Source organism: Gouania willdenowi, chromosome 7 (genome assembly GCF_900634775.1).
Source record: "Gouania willdenowi chromosome 7, fGouWil2.1, whole genome shotgun sequence".
NCBI classification, from domain to species: Eukaryota; Metazoa; Chordata; class Actinopteri; order Blenniiformes; family Gobiesocidae; genus Gouania; species Gouania willdenowi.
In genome coordinates this window covers 23,148,747-23,164,915 of record NC_041050.1, presented here as the reverse complement: position 1 = coordinate 23,164,915, position 16,169 = coordinate 23,148,747, and the positions used below count along the sequence as shown (strand labels likewise).

Below are 16,169 nucleotides of genomic sequence, written 5' to 3'. Positions count from 1 at the left end.
GCACTTTGCACAATTGTACACAGTCTGGCCCTCACAATTTGGAAGTTTGCAGCATTGCCACCCATTTTCCAACAATGGCAGTGACCCACAGCGTCTGAGTGGACTTCCTGTGCTGGAATGGCCTTGGCTGGACCTCGACACTTCTTTATCTCAAACTGCCTCTCAACATCCAGTAAAGGCCGTCCCCTTTGCTCCCCTTGTCAGATCCTTTCCTTCCATGCAGAGGGCCTGTGCAATGGATGCTCTGAAAGCCAGCAAATCCTTCTGCTTCTTTCTTGGAATGCCCATTGACTCATTATCACGCCAATGTAACATCTGTTCACAATGACTATATTCACAAAATGACTGATGATGCTTGTGCATTCCATAGACTCATTCTTTTTCAGTTTTCTATCCCACTGTTCTACGTTGGAAACGGGCTGGGCACTGGCAACAGTGCTGGCAACAATCACCCCTCAGTTGCCAGCCTGTTGCTCTTCAAATGCCCTTCTTCACTTCATTTTCATGCTCCAAGTCTGCACTGAAACTGCACCCACACAGGCAATTTTGCACGGTCCCAAGTGCTGGTATCCCCTTGTTTGCAAGAGCAACAAACAGATCCAAAGAGGAAAACCAGTTGTCAAAATACAGCAGGTGGTTGACATTATCATGGATAACTTGTGCAAGCTTGAGCACAATGTTACCACTGGCTCCGATGTCTGGTTGCCCTGGTGCAGGATCAATTTTCCCTGTGAGTATGTCAAATGAATGCGCCAGGCCTGTAGTGTCACAGAGCACAAACATTTTGTTTCCCCATTTGTGGGGCTTTTTTTGGGATGCACTGTTTCAGGGCAAATCTGCCCTTAAATGGAATCATTTGCTCATCAACACAACACTTGCTCATCAGGGAGAGCCTGAAATTTGGAGAGTAAGTCAGTAACGTTGTTGGGTGTCATGTCACTAAAATTAGTTAAATGTTTTATCTCTTCCCATCTGTCTCGGGACATTACTTCTGCCACCTGCTGTACTCTACTTGCACTGGACCAGTACAACCTTGACCGATGTAAATGAAAAATGCTCATATACACTACAGTGCCAAGAAACTGCTCCAATTCAGTCCGATCTAATTTGAGTGCACAATTTGGATTCTGTTGTGTGCAGGACAGATTGCTTGGTGCCACAATCTTCTCCAAAAGTTCAGCATCAAAGAAGTCTCTAAAATACTGAATGGGCAGTCCTATTGAGTCAGCATCAGAAAGGTCATCTTGCCATACTGGAACTTCTTTTGCAGAGTTCTGCTGCTGCTTCTTTTTGGAGTAGCAGCTGCTTTCCCTCTTGCAGCTGCAGCACTGGTGCTTGGAGGTGCATGAGGCGGCCCATTTGTGTCTTCATCACTGCTGCTTCTGTCATCAGTACACTCACTGCTGCTGCTGCTCTCATCACCTGATGTAGAAAAAAGAAATCACTTTAGAAAAGACATTTTTATCTATTCAATGTGTACAGTTACATTCGTAAATGTCACTAACAAGCTGAAACTTTGCGCAAACGTATTATTTACAAACCTGGCTTAGGAGTGTATTCCTCATCACTGTCCCCACTGTCACTGAGACAGCTGTCTTCACTGTCTACAGGTGGATCCCTGGTCCGAGGTCCTCCTGCTCACTTTCCATCTTTTTAGTTCTACAGAAAACAGAAATTAAATTTACAGTATAACTCACTATGTTATTTCTGTAATGATTACAGATAGAATGGCAGTTTCTAAAGAAAATGCGTGAGTGTTGAAAGCTATCTAGATACAGTATCGTATTTGCGGCCAATATGGCGGAACAAAGCCATTGTGGCCAAATGTAGCGAATTAGCGACAAACCGAAATATCTTAAAAAATATTTGTCATAGGCACTCTACCTCCTTAAGTCAGCAATACAAGTACACAATAAGTACATATTTTTGTCTTAGCACAACTTACCTCAAATCGGACAATTTATCCAAGTTTGCACTCCGAATATGCGGGTGTAGCACGAGTACAGCTTTGCCATCCGGAACAGGATTAAGTGTCCCCTCCAATCGATCCTATGAGAAAAAAATGCTTGCGAAAGGTTCCTAGTTATGTATTGGTACTGCATCATCCGGCAGTGGAGGAATACAGACGCTATTTTGGTTGCATTTGTAGCGGAAGCGGTTTGATGCGAATTTGCAACAATCGGCGTCAATCATTCACATTGTACTGTGATATAGTTTCCTTTTTCGGTTTTAAATAAAATATGACGCTAAAGTTAAAGGGATGCACCGAAATTAAAATTCTTGGCCAAAACCAAAAATCAGAAAACCAAGGCCGAAAATCGAAACAAATTATTATGTAAATTATTAGTCCCATTGCATTTCTGGCTCTGAATGTGTACTAAACTCTAGGGATGGGAATCGAAAACCGTTTCTTTCTGAGAACCGGCTCCCAGTAATCCAATTCCAAGGATTCCGCTTATCGGTTCCTCTTACGTCGCAAATACGTAACGATAAACTCCTCCAGGTCCTGTATGTTTTATGTTATCATCAAGTGAAGCTCCTTCACCATATAGTTGTTTGCTCTCAACTGCAGAGAATCCACCTCCTCCACCCGCAGCTGTGCTGTCCTCCGTGCTCTGTTTGTAGCGTCTTTGTTGCTACGCTAGTCACTTCTGGGTTCTGTACACTCGCGCTAAAGTTCAATAAACTTCAGCAAGAACACACACCTCGTCACCAGTTTATGTCTTCATAACAAGTAATCAGACACGGGAGACGGACTGGTACTGATCGCTGTCTTTAGTTTCCTTTTTCACACATTCTCTCACTCACACACACACACACACACACACACACACACACACACACACACACACACACACACACACACACACACACAAGGCTGATGACGTCACATGTAACAACGGGGACGGCATCTCTGAAGGTCCATACTTTTGGTTAATGTGTTCTTTTTTACAGAATAATTATTTGTTTTATGTCTGGATTAGTTTTGGATCAAGTTGTTCAAGTTCAAAAGGAGCACTGTAAATATTCTCAAATATTTGTAGCCAAAATGTGTCATATGTTGTAATAATAATAATAATTAATCAGTTTTATATAGCGCTTTTGTATATATTATTATCCAGTGAAAACAACCAATACCTGGTGGATTAAAAGAGAGCTGGTATTCCTGCAGGAAATTAAAGAGACAAAGATAATATAATAAACAGTTAAACCAAACAAATCCATTTGTATTATTTAATTCCCTCACCCAATGAGAATCGATAAGAGAATTGGTAAGGAATCGAATCGATAAGCAGTATCGATAATGGAATCGGAATCGCTAAATTCTTTTCAATTTCCATTCTTACTAACCTCACTAAAATTAAAACATTGCAATTGTATAAATTACCACTAATGCTTCAAGTAATAAACAAATTAAAAATAATAAAATATTTATTTAGTACTGACATTCCAACAATGCACAATATAAAATAAAAATAATAAAATGTTTAACCTGACCCCAATCTTACATTAAATATTATTGTACAGGCCTATAACTAATTGAGCTGCAGGAAGAGAGTCAAATTGAATGTTATATCATTAAAACACAAAGGGGCAGATTCACACAGATCTGAAGTAAAGGGTGGTAATTCAGTTGCTTCCCTTCACCTGGGCCTGCTGTACCATTAAATGTAAATAGGCCTAACCTAAACTGTTTCACACATATAGGACTTCAGGAACTTAACTCTATTATTTCATCCTCCAAACCATCGACCTGCCTTTCAGATCCGATCCCAACTAAGCTGTTTAAAGAAGTTATTCCCCTAGTCTGCCCATCTTTGTTGGAGACAATAAATATATCCCTATCAATAGGCTACGTGCCACAGTCCTTTAAAGTAGCTGTAATCAAACCCCTTCTCAAAAAACCTACTCTTGATTCCAGCACTTTAGCAAACTACAGGCCTATATCTAATCTTCCTTTTATTTCAAAGATTCTTGAGAAAGTTGTGGCGGCTCAGCTCTGTGAATTTCTTCAAAACAACAGCCTGTTCGAGGACTTCCAGTCAGGTTTTAGAGCTCAACACAGCACAGAGACTGCTTTAGTTAAAGTAACTAATGATCTACTCTGGGCTTCAGATGAAGGACGACTCTCAGTGCTGGTTTTATTAGATCTTAGTGCAGCTTTTGACACTATAGATCACTATATTCTACTAGAGAGATTAGAGAAATTACTTGGAATCACAGGGACTGCCCTAAACTGGTTTAAGTCCTACCTATCTGATAGGTACCAGTTTGTACACGTAAATAATAAGTCTTCTGTGTACACTAAAGTAAGCTACGGGGTTCCTCAGGGCTCTGTGCTAGGTCCAATCCTCTTCTGTATATGATCTATATGATCCCCCTTGGTAATGTTATGAGAAAATACTCTGTTAACTTCCACTGCTATGCTGATGATACCCAGCTGTATGTATCAATGAAGCCAGGTGAGACAAATCAGCTATCTAAACTTGAGGCCTGTCTAAAGGACATTAGGGCCTGGATGGACCAAAATTTTCTTCTTCTCAACTCAGACAAGACTGAGGTCATTGTACTGGGCCCGCGACACCTTAGAGAAACCTATGCTAGCCTAACTGCCCTAGATGGCATTACTCTGGCACAAAGCACAACTGTTAGAAACCTTGGGGTTCTATTTGATCAGGACTTATCCTTCAACTCTCACATAAAACAAACTTCAAGAACTGCCTTCTTTCATCTCCGTAACATTGCTAAAATCAGATCTATCCTGTCTCAGGGCGACGCCGAAAAACTAGTCCATGCTTTTGTTACCTCTAGACTGGATTATTGTAATTCTCTTTTAGCAGGCTGCCCGAGCAAGTCGCTTAAGACACTTCAGCTGGTTCAAAATGCTGCAGCACGTGTACTGACTAAAACTAGGAGAAGAGATCACATTACTCCTGTATTAGCCTCTCTGCATTGGCTTCCCATAAAATATAGAATAGAATTCAAGATTCTTCTTCTCACTTATAAAGCCCTAAATGGACAGGCACCAGTCTATCTCAAGGAGCTTGTAGTGCCATACAATCCCCCCAGAACACTACGCTCTCAAAATGCTGGACTACTCGTTGTTCCATTCATCTCTAAAAGTAGTTTAGGAGGAAGAGCTTTCAGTTATCAGGCCCCACTTCTCTGGAACCATCTACCAACCACGGTTCGGGGGGCAGACACCCTCTCTACCTTTAAGGTTAGGCTCAAAACATTCCTCTTTGATAAAGCTTTTAGTTAGGAACCAGCTCATAGCTCATAATTAAGATGCAATAGGCATAGACTGCCGGGGGGGGGGTCTGGCATGCTTGGTTGGAGAGAGGTTGGAGAGGGCGTTAAGAGAGAGGTCATTTAGGTTAGAGAGGGACCGGAGAGGGTCCCATTCCTCTTTCAAACACTCCCTCTATGTCTGCTTCTTCCCTTGTGTGTTTGCTCCTGTACTCCTTCTGGCTTTTGTCTTGCAGGTCCGTGGGATCCTCAGTGTGGAGTTACAGAGACTCAGCGGCTCTGTCTCCACCCTTTCCTCTGCACACACCCAACACAGCATAACGTGGATGGCTGTTCATCATAGGAATGGGATCCACACAAGGTTCCTGCTGCTTAACAGAAGGTTTTCCTTGCCGCCATGATGAATTCATGTTGGGTGTGGGATACATATGTATGTGTATATACGTATACATGCATATGTGTGTATCCATAAAATGAAGAGTCCTTCCTTAAGACTGCTCTACTGTAAAGTGCCTTGAGATACCATTGGTTATGATTTGGCGCTATACAAATAAAGATTGATTGATTGATTGATTCCCTAAATCCTTTAGTGCCACAGTTTCCTCACCTGCTGTGCGGAATTCACTAAGATTGCATGATTTGTATATGAGCAGAACTGGTGCTGGACGCCCCTATTTAAATGACCGTTTTGCTCTTTTAATGTGGAGACGTCGGTGGGCACAAGCACACTGACATTTGAGGAAGTTAAATTTGAGGCAGATGGACTTCTCTGTCTGCTGCACAAAGATTTAATAATGTAGAAAACTAAACAAACAAATAAAGTTAAAAAACAAAAAAAAAAACAAAACAACAACTTTAAAACTAAAACTTTTTTCCTCCTAATTTAATGTGGGTGCTCCATCAGGACCTGTAACTTTGCTTTGATCAGTCCATGAAAAATAGGCAGATTTGGACAGAAGCCATCCTATTGATCTACCATTGATCTGAGTTAATGCAGCAAGTCTGTCAATCTGTCTGCATTATTTGAAGATGATCTACTGACCATAATCCAGTAGGTCTGAGCAGCGTTGTGTCACATACACTCTCATGTGACCATTGTGCCATCAGTGATCACCACTACGTAAATTACGCATCTGATCCACTGATTCTGGCCTGACATCAAAACGACATAAGACTTTGATGGTGAAAACATGGAGAGAAAGACACAGACTGGAGCAGTGATCCGAAGCTCCATCGATCCATTGTCATATCCATATATCCATCTCTGCGCACAGCAACCCTGGGCCGTACGTCCAGCTTTTTTTCTCTTTCTCTCTCTTTCACACACACACACACACACACACACACACACACACACACACACACACACACACACACACACACACACACACACAACTGGAGCCTTTTTGTTCATCTCCGCTGTGTTTTCTGTCAACCGCGTGTGTCTGCACCTGCTTGTCAGTCGTAGTATTTTCTAAGACTGAAACAATCGCCACAAACATTTCCAGATTTCATGAATCGCATTGTTTCCCCTTCATTCATTTATTTACTTTTCCTCCTCCCACATTTTTGCTCCCCCTGGGAGATCCGCCTACTATGCATATTCATCAGAGTGAAATGCGTTAAATGGATTGAGGGCGCATTGGGAAGCGCAGTAACAGTGCACTCCTGATTCCCTGGGCTTTGTACTTCTTATTAGTGCGTGGAGTGACATTTGCTCACATTTTAATACCACTAAACCTTTAGTGAATCTGCCCCAAAGTGCATTGTTGTTCTTGATGAAAATCAGCTTCCTGGTTTTATTTATTATCCAAGCATATTCATGGAAATGCACACAGCTCTGTGTGCTCCGCGTTCTTTGTGTAACCGGGCGGTGTGGATCATTTCTTGTGCACGCTGGTTTCATTTTAATCCCATCGAAGCAATGATCTTAAAAACACGGACCATGTACAGTCGTGATAAAATTCATACGTGCACTTACAGCAAAATCGTGGCACAAATATAACGCCATTTAAAACCAGATGGTATCGATCCACAGCCTTGCTTCAGATTGCTGTGTGGTCCATGCTAATGGGGGGCTACACATAACTACAGTATTGTCGTAACACAGAAACCTAAAACACACTCATGTGCCCTGTCAACTTTGATTAAAACGCTTTAGTGCTCAGATGTATTGAAATACAGCCGCTCTGTTAGTCTGTGGACAAGTTGGCCCGTTTCCAGACGATTTTTTCGATGAGTGTTTCGGTGGCGGAAATTTTGGTGCATCACTAGTTTCCATTCGGGAAGTTGGACATCCAGGTAAGTTGTGACGTTTCTGCCTAGCAACGCCAGTTGCCATATTTATTTGGGGGTTAAACAACACTACACAACACACTACCTGCTTCCAAGAGGGAATGCCTACATGCGCGAGAGAGCAGGCACGAGCTCGGTTTTCCTCACAGCTCTGTTTACAAGTTGGATTCAGCATCGCTGATGCAAGGTTACCTTCCAAAAGAATACTATGTCAGACTCTCCACCGGTAAGGGAAAATCAATTTTCAAAGGACCCGGTGCGCACTGGACACAAGCACATACGACGTCCTTATGTAAACATATCACCAGATTGATTGACAACTAAGAGGACCAATAGTCTAGATGATCCACCCGGAATTAGAAGCAAAAAAAACATTGTCCACTATACCTTTAAGTATTTTTTTGATGAACTGTACTTTTAGGAGTAGGTTTTTTTTGCAGAATACTTTTGCCCTTACTCGAGTACATATAAGTAAATATATGTACTTTTACTTCGTTATTTTGGGCTCCATGCGGGTTGTTACATCAATCTGTTATAAAAGCAAAAAAGGTTAGTGTGTGTGCGTGTGTGGAGCAAGTATCTCCCCGACGTGGTGCCTGTTCGACCTGAAACGGCTTCCAAATACCCCGAGTTTGTGCATCTGTTATTTTGGAGTAATTTGGTCATTTCCAAATCTCCAAAATCTTTATTTTAATTTTAATACATACTTCTGACGGGCACTGTACTAGTTTGTCTATAATGAATTCAGACAAGCTGAGACGCTCTGCAGTTCTCAGCTGACAGACACAGTAGAAGCAGCGCAGCAGGACAGAGCTGTGGCTCCGCCCCTCCAAGGCCCCCCTTCACCTCAGCCTAGTTCAAGAAATGCCGGCATCTCCCCCAGAAAATGTGCAAGTAGAGCCACGTCCCCAGATCCTTTTTGCCTTTCAAACGTCATATAATGCACGTCCTTCTTTGTCAGGCCAAAACCGTGGAAATCTCAACCTTTACAAATTCTACCTTAAGTCTGAGAAAACATGATGGTGAGTAGGCTGAAATGTTAAAACAAACATTTGCAAAGAAATAAACATTTCGGAGATGAAAATCAACATTCTCACAGCTGAGGTGAAGAAAAACAAAGATGTGCTTTTTGGTAGTGTGAAAACAGGAATTTATGAAGCTAATTTTAAATGCATGGTGGAAGAGAATAACAAAGGCACTGAATAGCGCTTCCAAACGGACTCAGGAGGGTTGAATTAAATTATCAATAACTGAAAATGATGCTTAAAATTAAATGTTACTCATACAGAGCCTAAAAGCGTAAATCCCCATTTGATCAAGACAATTCTTTACATGTAGACTGGTTTGGCTGGCATCCATGAGCCCGTGCACCTGCTCTCTTTTTCTTCCTCGGCATGTACGCACAGCGCAGAGACCAAACTTCACATCAGGGCAAAGACCCTGAAGAGACACACAGGAATATGACGTTTATTAGCCTTAGTTGTTTGCACGCTGGAAGCAATAAATAAAATATTAAAATAAATGAACAAATCCTTTAAAACGCCTTCGAGCTGTCACTGGTTCAGCTTTGGCACCTGTGCAGTGCTGATACATCAAACATCGCTCCGTTCACCAATGAAATATTATGCAAAACAGACGGCATGCGGGGCCTTTCTGCCGGCTCGCCATCTTGGTCTGTGTGCTCGTTGGGATCTCTCAGCAGTGATGTTGAATTTTGGCACTTTGGGGGCGGGCATTGCATAGACGGCACCTCCTTTCTGATTAGTCATTTGAAAACTGGTCAGAGCCAATCAGAGGTACAGTAGGGCGGGTCATCACAGTGTAAAGTCCGTGGCTGTTTCCTGGGACAAAAAATAAAAAGTTATCTCTCGGATTTCATTTGATTTTATGCTGGGACCAATGCATGGTGTTATTTTTATTAATTTTTTACTGTGCCAGCTAAACTGACTTCTGGTCTACGCCTAATTTTCCATGATCTGAGTTGATTACAGAAACGTAAATCAATTTTTTAAAAGTAAAGTAATATTAAAACCCTATTCATTTTTTCTATTGATAGTCTTATTCATTATATTTCTACTAAAGTGTATTGCAACTATAACATCAATAATTAGGTCCATATAATAATCCTGTCATAATGATATGAAGTACGCGCATATGGTACAGCGCGTGCACAGACAGGCACTGCACACGCACAGAAAGGCAACACGCGCGTTCAGAAAGACATGCAGAAAGTGATCTAACTGTGCGTGATTACAGTTTTTACAGGGTTTACCACCGGCCACTAAAGGCCACTGTAGGTCTATGCTTTGTTAGTGACTGAGTTAGTCAGGAGGCATCCATGTTTTCTGCTTCTTCCCTCCTGCTAAGACGTGTTTGTGAGCTGTTTCACTTATTTCATGCGAGTTTGCTCATTAGGGGGCCAAGCCCGTGGGGCCAGGGAAACGGACCAGCGGTGCTAGGAACCCTATTGTAATTGCAAAGATTTCTATTATTATTAGAGGGCCAAGCCCGCGGGGCCAGGAAACCGCGTATGTAAGCATACGCAGTTCCTAGTACCAGCGGTGCTAGGAACCCTATTGTAGTTGTTCCAATTATTATTAGGGGGCCAAGCCCATGGGGCCAGGGAACCGCGTATGTACCTAGGACCAGCGGTGGTAGGAACCCTATTGTAATCGAAAGGTTTTTTATTATTATTATTTTATTATTTTATTATTATTATTAGGGGGCCAAGCCCGCGGGGCCAGGGAACCGCGTATACAAAGTCGGGCGATGCCCTTTGGTGGTTGGGTCCAGACCACCCCGTGCACCTTGGACGCAAAAATTCACATATGTCCGCCAGCAGGTGGCACTATAACAAAGGTCAACGCGTTTTGGCCAATAACTCCCACACCGTTTGTTGCACATTTAAAACCTTCACATCCACAGATTCGTTGAATAGCACTGAATCACCTGGGCTTGGCCACGCCCATTTCCGCCTAAATTTTTCTCGCGCAAAATCGCAAAAACTTGAAAACCTACTTTTTCGAACTCCTCCTTGGGGTTTTGTCCAATCAGCGTGAAACTTGGCACGTAGAGTCTTCAGTTGGACGTAATCTCCAGTTAACCCTATGAGTTTGTTCGAATAAATTATGCGCAAATTATTAGCGAGTAAAGTTTTCTAGCTAGCTATAAAAATGCAAACTGGCACATATCTCGGTCAAAATAAATGCTAACAACACCAAATCTGAGATCCTTAGTTTGCATGTGACTGTGAGGGTATGCGCCAAATATGAATAATGTAGGTCACTAGGGGGCGCTGCAAATATGGAATATTTATATCTCTTAAATTGCAAGACCAATTTTTACCAAATTTGGTGGGTATGATCTTGGGTCCCTTTCGAGGTCATATCTCAAAGTTTTTTTGCGATTGGTTAAAGTGGGCGTGGCTTATTACATCATAACTCATAGATAAACAAACATTTATTTCAGCTAAATTATTATATTGAGGGCTGTGAAATTTACAGGGTAGATATAGAAGAGCACACAGACCACCCATTCCAAAAATTGCGCCACTAGGTGGCGCTATATTTGCAAACACATTTTGGCCTCTAACTTACACATTTTAATAAACTTCATATCCCCGTGTTCCCAACATAGTCACCTCTTCTGACATAGGCCACACCCACTCCCACAGCACATTGCTCTTTGGAAGTCACTACACATCAAAAACCTACTTTTTTGAATTCCTCTTTGGGGTTTTGTCCAATCAGTGTGAAACTTGGCACATAGAGTTTTCAGTTGGACCTGATCTAAAGTTCAGTAAAGAATTTTATTCGGGCGAAATATGCGCAAAACATTAATGAGTAAAGTTTTCTAGCTAGCTATAAAAAGCGAACTGTTGCATATCTGCTAACAACACCAAATCTGAGATCCGTGGTTGGCATGTGACTGTGGGGGTGTGAACCAAATTTGAAGAAATTAGACCCTTAGGGGCCACTGCAATTATGAGAAAATTATATCTCTTAAATGGCATGACCGGTTTTTACCAATTTTGGTGGGTAAAAGTGGGCGTGGCTTATTACTACATAACATATAAATAAATAAACCTTTATTTCAGCTGAAGTAATATGTTGAGGGCTGTGAAATTTACAGGGTACATATATAAGAGCACACAGGTTACTCATACCAAAAGTGCACCACTTGGTGGCGCTATAATGGGTGCAAACGGATTTCGGCCTATAACTTTGACATTTTTAAATCACATCTTCCAAAACTTCATTACCAACTGTTCACAGCAAATGGCACATTGGCCTGTGTCCTGACGCTCGCCACAAGCCCGTCATCCTTTGTGACGTACTTCCACCGGCTCCGCAAAATCTGGGGGCCGAGTTGCGCGGGAAGGCTTGGCCCCCTTTAATAACTGCTTGCAGTTCTATTTTGTATTTGTTCTCTATGTTCTTGTATATGCTTTAGCTTTATGTAAGAGCTGCACTTTTGTATTCGCAGGTCTCATTCATCTCTGTCATTAAAGAAACCATTTGACATAGAGGAGTGTATTTCTTCGGTTTTTATGCGCTTGGGTTTTTGTCACTAAATTGACGCCATATAATCTATTCGCTCCTGCCCGGTAGCACAGTTTGTCCATGGGTTTATTAAAGTAAAACAAAAAAGTAAGGTATTAGTAGTAACGTGGGCTTATTTTTTTTAATTCATATTATTTCATTTCAGTAATCCGTTTTGATTTGTTCTGAGTGTGTCTGATTATGCCTAAATGACAGCTGATGCATTTTCATAACTTATAATAATTTTCAGAATCAGTCACATTAGCAGTAGTGATGTAAAACGGGGTCACAACCCGAAAAAAGTTGGAAACCGCTGATATGCACACTTTATTATGTTGATTTTGTTTTTTTTTGCAGGCTACATTTTTTTTTTTCAACTATTTATGCAGGTTTTTTGTAACACACATACATACAGAAAAAAGTACAACAATATGGACTATCAAATCAAAGACAAACGTATACCAACACATTGCAGGAAAAGAAACTACAAAAAAGGACGAAAAAAAAAATCAGACACATGCATTCTATTCATAGGTATTGAAACACTGCCCAAAGGGCAGCAAACTCACGGTTCCAGGCCATACAAAGTCCGCACATAGTTCAAGAATGGGTCCCAAGTTTTATAAAATCTATTAACAGATCCGTTAAGGGTGCGTTTGATTTTTTTCAAGCTTGATATTGTGCATCATATCTTTGATCCATTGGTTGTGTGATGGAGGGGTTACATCCTTCCATCTGGATAGAATTAAACGTCTTGCAAATAGAGAGGAAAATGCAATAACCTAAAAATATGGAGGAAAATGCAAACCTGTTGGAGTCGAAAACACACCAAAAATACCCACAGTAGAAGAGGGCACAACCATGCAGCTATAAGATTTGGACAGAGTGTCGAAAAATGATGACCAGAACTGTGTAAGTTTTGAGCAAGACCAAAACATGTGATAAGCAGTTGCTGGAGCCTGTGTACACCTGTCACATATTGGGCTTAGATTACGAAACATTTTTGCAAGTTTTGCCGTACAAAAATGTAGCCGATGTAGTACCTTAAATTGTATTAAAGCATGTCGTGCACATATAGAGGATGAATGAACCCCTGCGAGGGCCAGGTTCCACTCTCCATCTGACAGAGGGACCCCAAAATTATTTTCTCTCTTCTCCGTGATATGAGTTATCGGAGGAATAAATTCATCCATGATCAATCAATCAATCTTTTATTTGTATAGCCCCAAATCATAACCAATGGTATCTCAAGACACTTTACAGTAGAGCAGTCTTAAGGACGGACTCTTCATTTTATGGATACACACATATGCATATATACGTATATACACATACATATGTATCCCACACCCAACATGAATTCATCATGGCGGCAAGGAAAACCTTCTGTTAAGCAGCAGGAACCTTGTGTGGATCTCATTCCTATGATGAACAGCCATCCACGTTATGCTGTGTTGGGTGTGTGCAGAGGAAAGGGTGGAGACAGAGTTGTTGAGACTCTGTAACTCCACACTGAGGATCCCACGGACCTGCAAGACAAAAGCCAGAAGGAGTACAGGAGCAAACACACAAGGGAAGAAGCAGACATAGAGGGAGTGTTTGAGAGAGGAATGGGACCCTCTCCGGTCTCTCTCTAACCTAAATGACTTCTCTCTTAACGCCCTCTCCAACCTCTCTCCAACTGAATATGCCAGACCCCCCCACCGGCAGTCTATGCCTATTGCATCTTAACTATGAGCTATGAGCTGGTTCCTAACTAAAAGCTTTACCAAAGAGGAATGTTTTGAGCCTAACCTTAAAGGTAGAGAGGGTGTCTGCCCCCCGAACCGTGGTTGGTAGATGGTTCCAGAGAAGTGGGGCCTGATAACTGAAAGCTCTTCCTCCTATACTACTTTTAGAGACAAATGGAACAACGAGTAGTCCAGCATTTTGAGAGCGTAGTGTTCTGGGGGGATTGTATGGCACTACAAGCTCCTTGAGATAGACTGGTGCCTGTCCATTTAGGGCTTTATAAGTACGAAGAAGAATCTTGAATTCTATTCTATATTTTATGGGAAGCCAATGCAGAGAGGCTAATACAGGAGTAATGTGATCTCTGTCAGTACACGTGCTGCAGCATTTTGAACCAGCTGAAGTGTCTTAAGCGACTTGCTCGGGCAGCCTGCTAAAAGAGAATTACAATAACCCAGACGAGAGGTAACAAAAGCATGGACTAGCTTTTCGGCGTCGCCCTGAGACAGGATAGATCTGATTTTAGCAATGTTACGGAGATGAAAGAAGGCAGTTCTTGAAGTTTGTTTTATGTGAGAGTTGAAGGATAAATCCTGATCAAATAGAACCCCAAGGTTTCTAACAGTTGTGCTTCGTGCCAGAGTAATGCCATCTCGGGCAGTTAGGCTAGCATAGGTTTCTCTATGGTGTCGTGGGCCGAGTACAATGACCTCAGTCTTGTCTGATTTAAGAAGAAGAAAATTTTGGTCCATCCAGGCCCTAATGTCCTTTAGACAGGCCTCAAGTTTAGATAGCTGATTTGTCTCACCTGGCTTCATTGATACATACAGTTGGGTATCATCAAGGCAAGGCAAGGCAAGGCAAATTTATTTATATAGCGCATTTCATACTCAAGGCAACTCAATGTGCTTTACATGATAAAACATTCAATTGTTTAAAATCAATAAGAACATTTAAATCAATAAGAACAATTAAAATCATCAGTATAGCAGAAGAGGATTGGACCTAGCACAGAGCCCTGAGGAACCCCGTAGCTTACTTTAGTGTACACAGAAGACTTATTATTCACGTGTACAAACTGGTACCCATCAGATAGGTAGGACTTAAACCAGTTTAGGGCAGTCCCTGTGATTCCAAGTAATTCCTCTAATCTCTCTAGTAGAATATAGTGATCTATAGTGTCAAAAGCTGCACTAAGATCTAATAAAACCAGCACTGAGACTCGTCCTTCAACTGAAGCCCATAGTAGATCATTAGTTACTTTAACTAAAGCAGTCTCTGTGCTGTGTTGAGCTCTGATGTGTGATGTGTATGATGTGTTTATATATCATTGAAATCCTACCCTTATTGACTGTGTTGACCTTCAACAGAGAATCTAAGCAAGACAGTGTGGGAATAGATGGAAAATTCTAATTTTTCTTCCATGCAAAATCTCTGATTTGTAGGTAGCGGAAAAAGTTGTTATTCGTAAGTCCATACTTCTTGGATAGTTGTTCAAAGCTAGCAAAAGTGTTATTGATATAAAGGTCTTCATTACTATGTATACCCTTGTCATACCAAGTTTTGAAGCCTTTATCAAGTAAAGATGGTTGAAAAAGATGATTGTTTAAAATAGGCGAGTGAATCAATATGTTTTGAAGTCCCAGACATTTTTTAAACTGTCTTATAATGTGCAATAATTGAGATACAATAACATTTCCATCAATAACATTCACTAGTGAAGGCAAGGATGCACATAGCAGAGCAGGGAGAGAGTGGGGCTTACTGGTGTTCATTTCAATCAGGAGCCAAGCAGGGGTCTTACCATTCCAATCCTTTAGCCACAGGGAAATAGAATTAAGGTTTGCAGCCCAATAATATGAGCGTAGATTTGGTAACGAGAGCCCACCCATTTTTTTTGGTCTTTCCATGAATTATTTTCTTATGCAAATAAAGGAGGAGATCTTTTGCTTATAGTCCTTGAAAAATTATTGTGGTAAAAATAGGTACGGCTTGAAGCAAATATAGGAATTTAGGCACAATGTTCATCTTAACAGAGTTTTTTCTCCCAACGAGAGACAGAGGCAAAATTGACCATTGTTTAATGTTGTTTTTGCACTGTTCTAGGAGAGGATAAAAATTTGATTTAAATAAACTGTAATAAGATTTGGTTACTTTTACCTGTAAAATAATCAGTAGTGAGTTTAAATGGCAGATTAGGGTATTCTTCAGCTTTCCTATTAATAGTTAAGTACTAACTTTTATTTATATTAAGTTTGTATCCTGATATACTCCCAAATTCTTTTAAAAGTTTAAACACTGTGGGTACGGTTGAAATAGGGTTTGTGACATAATAACAAATCGTCCTCATAA

At 41.1% G+C, this 16,169-nt stretch overlaps 1 protein-coding gene across 1 annotated transcript in view; it reads left to right on the top strand.

Moving 5' to 3' along the window:
• Nucleotides 1–16,169, top strand: part of hck (HCK proto-oncogene, Src family tyrosine kinase) — a 112,197-nt gene that overhangs the window by 83,530 nt on the left and 12,498 nt on the right. The gene's annotated exons all lie outside the window — the stretch shown is intronic.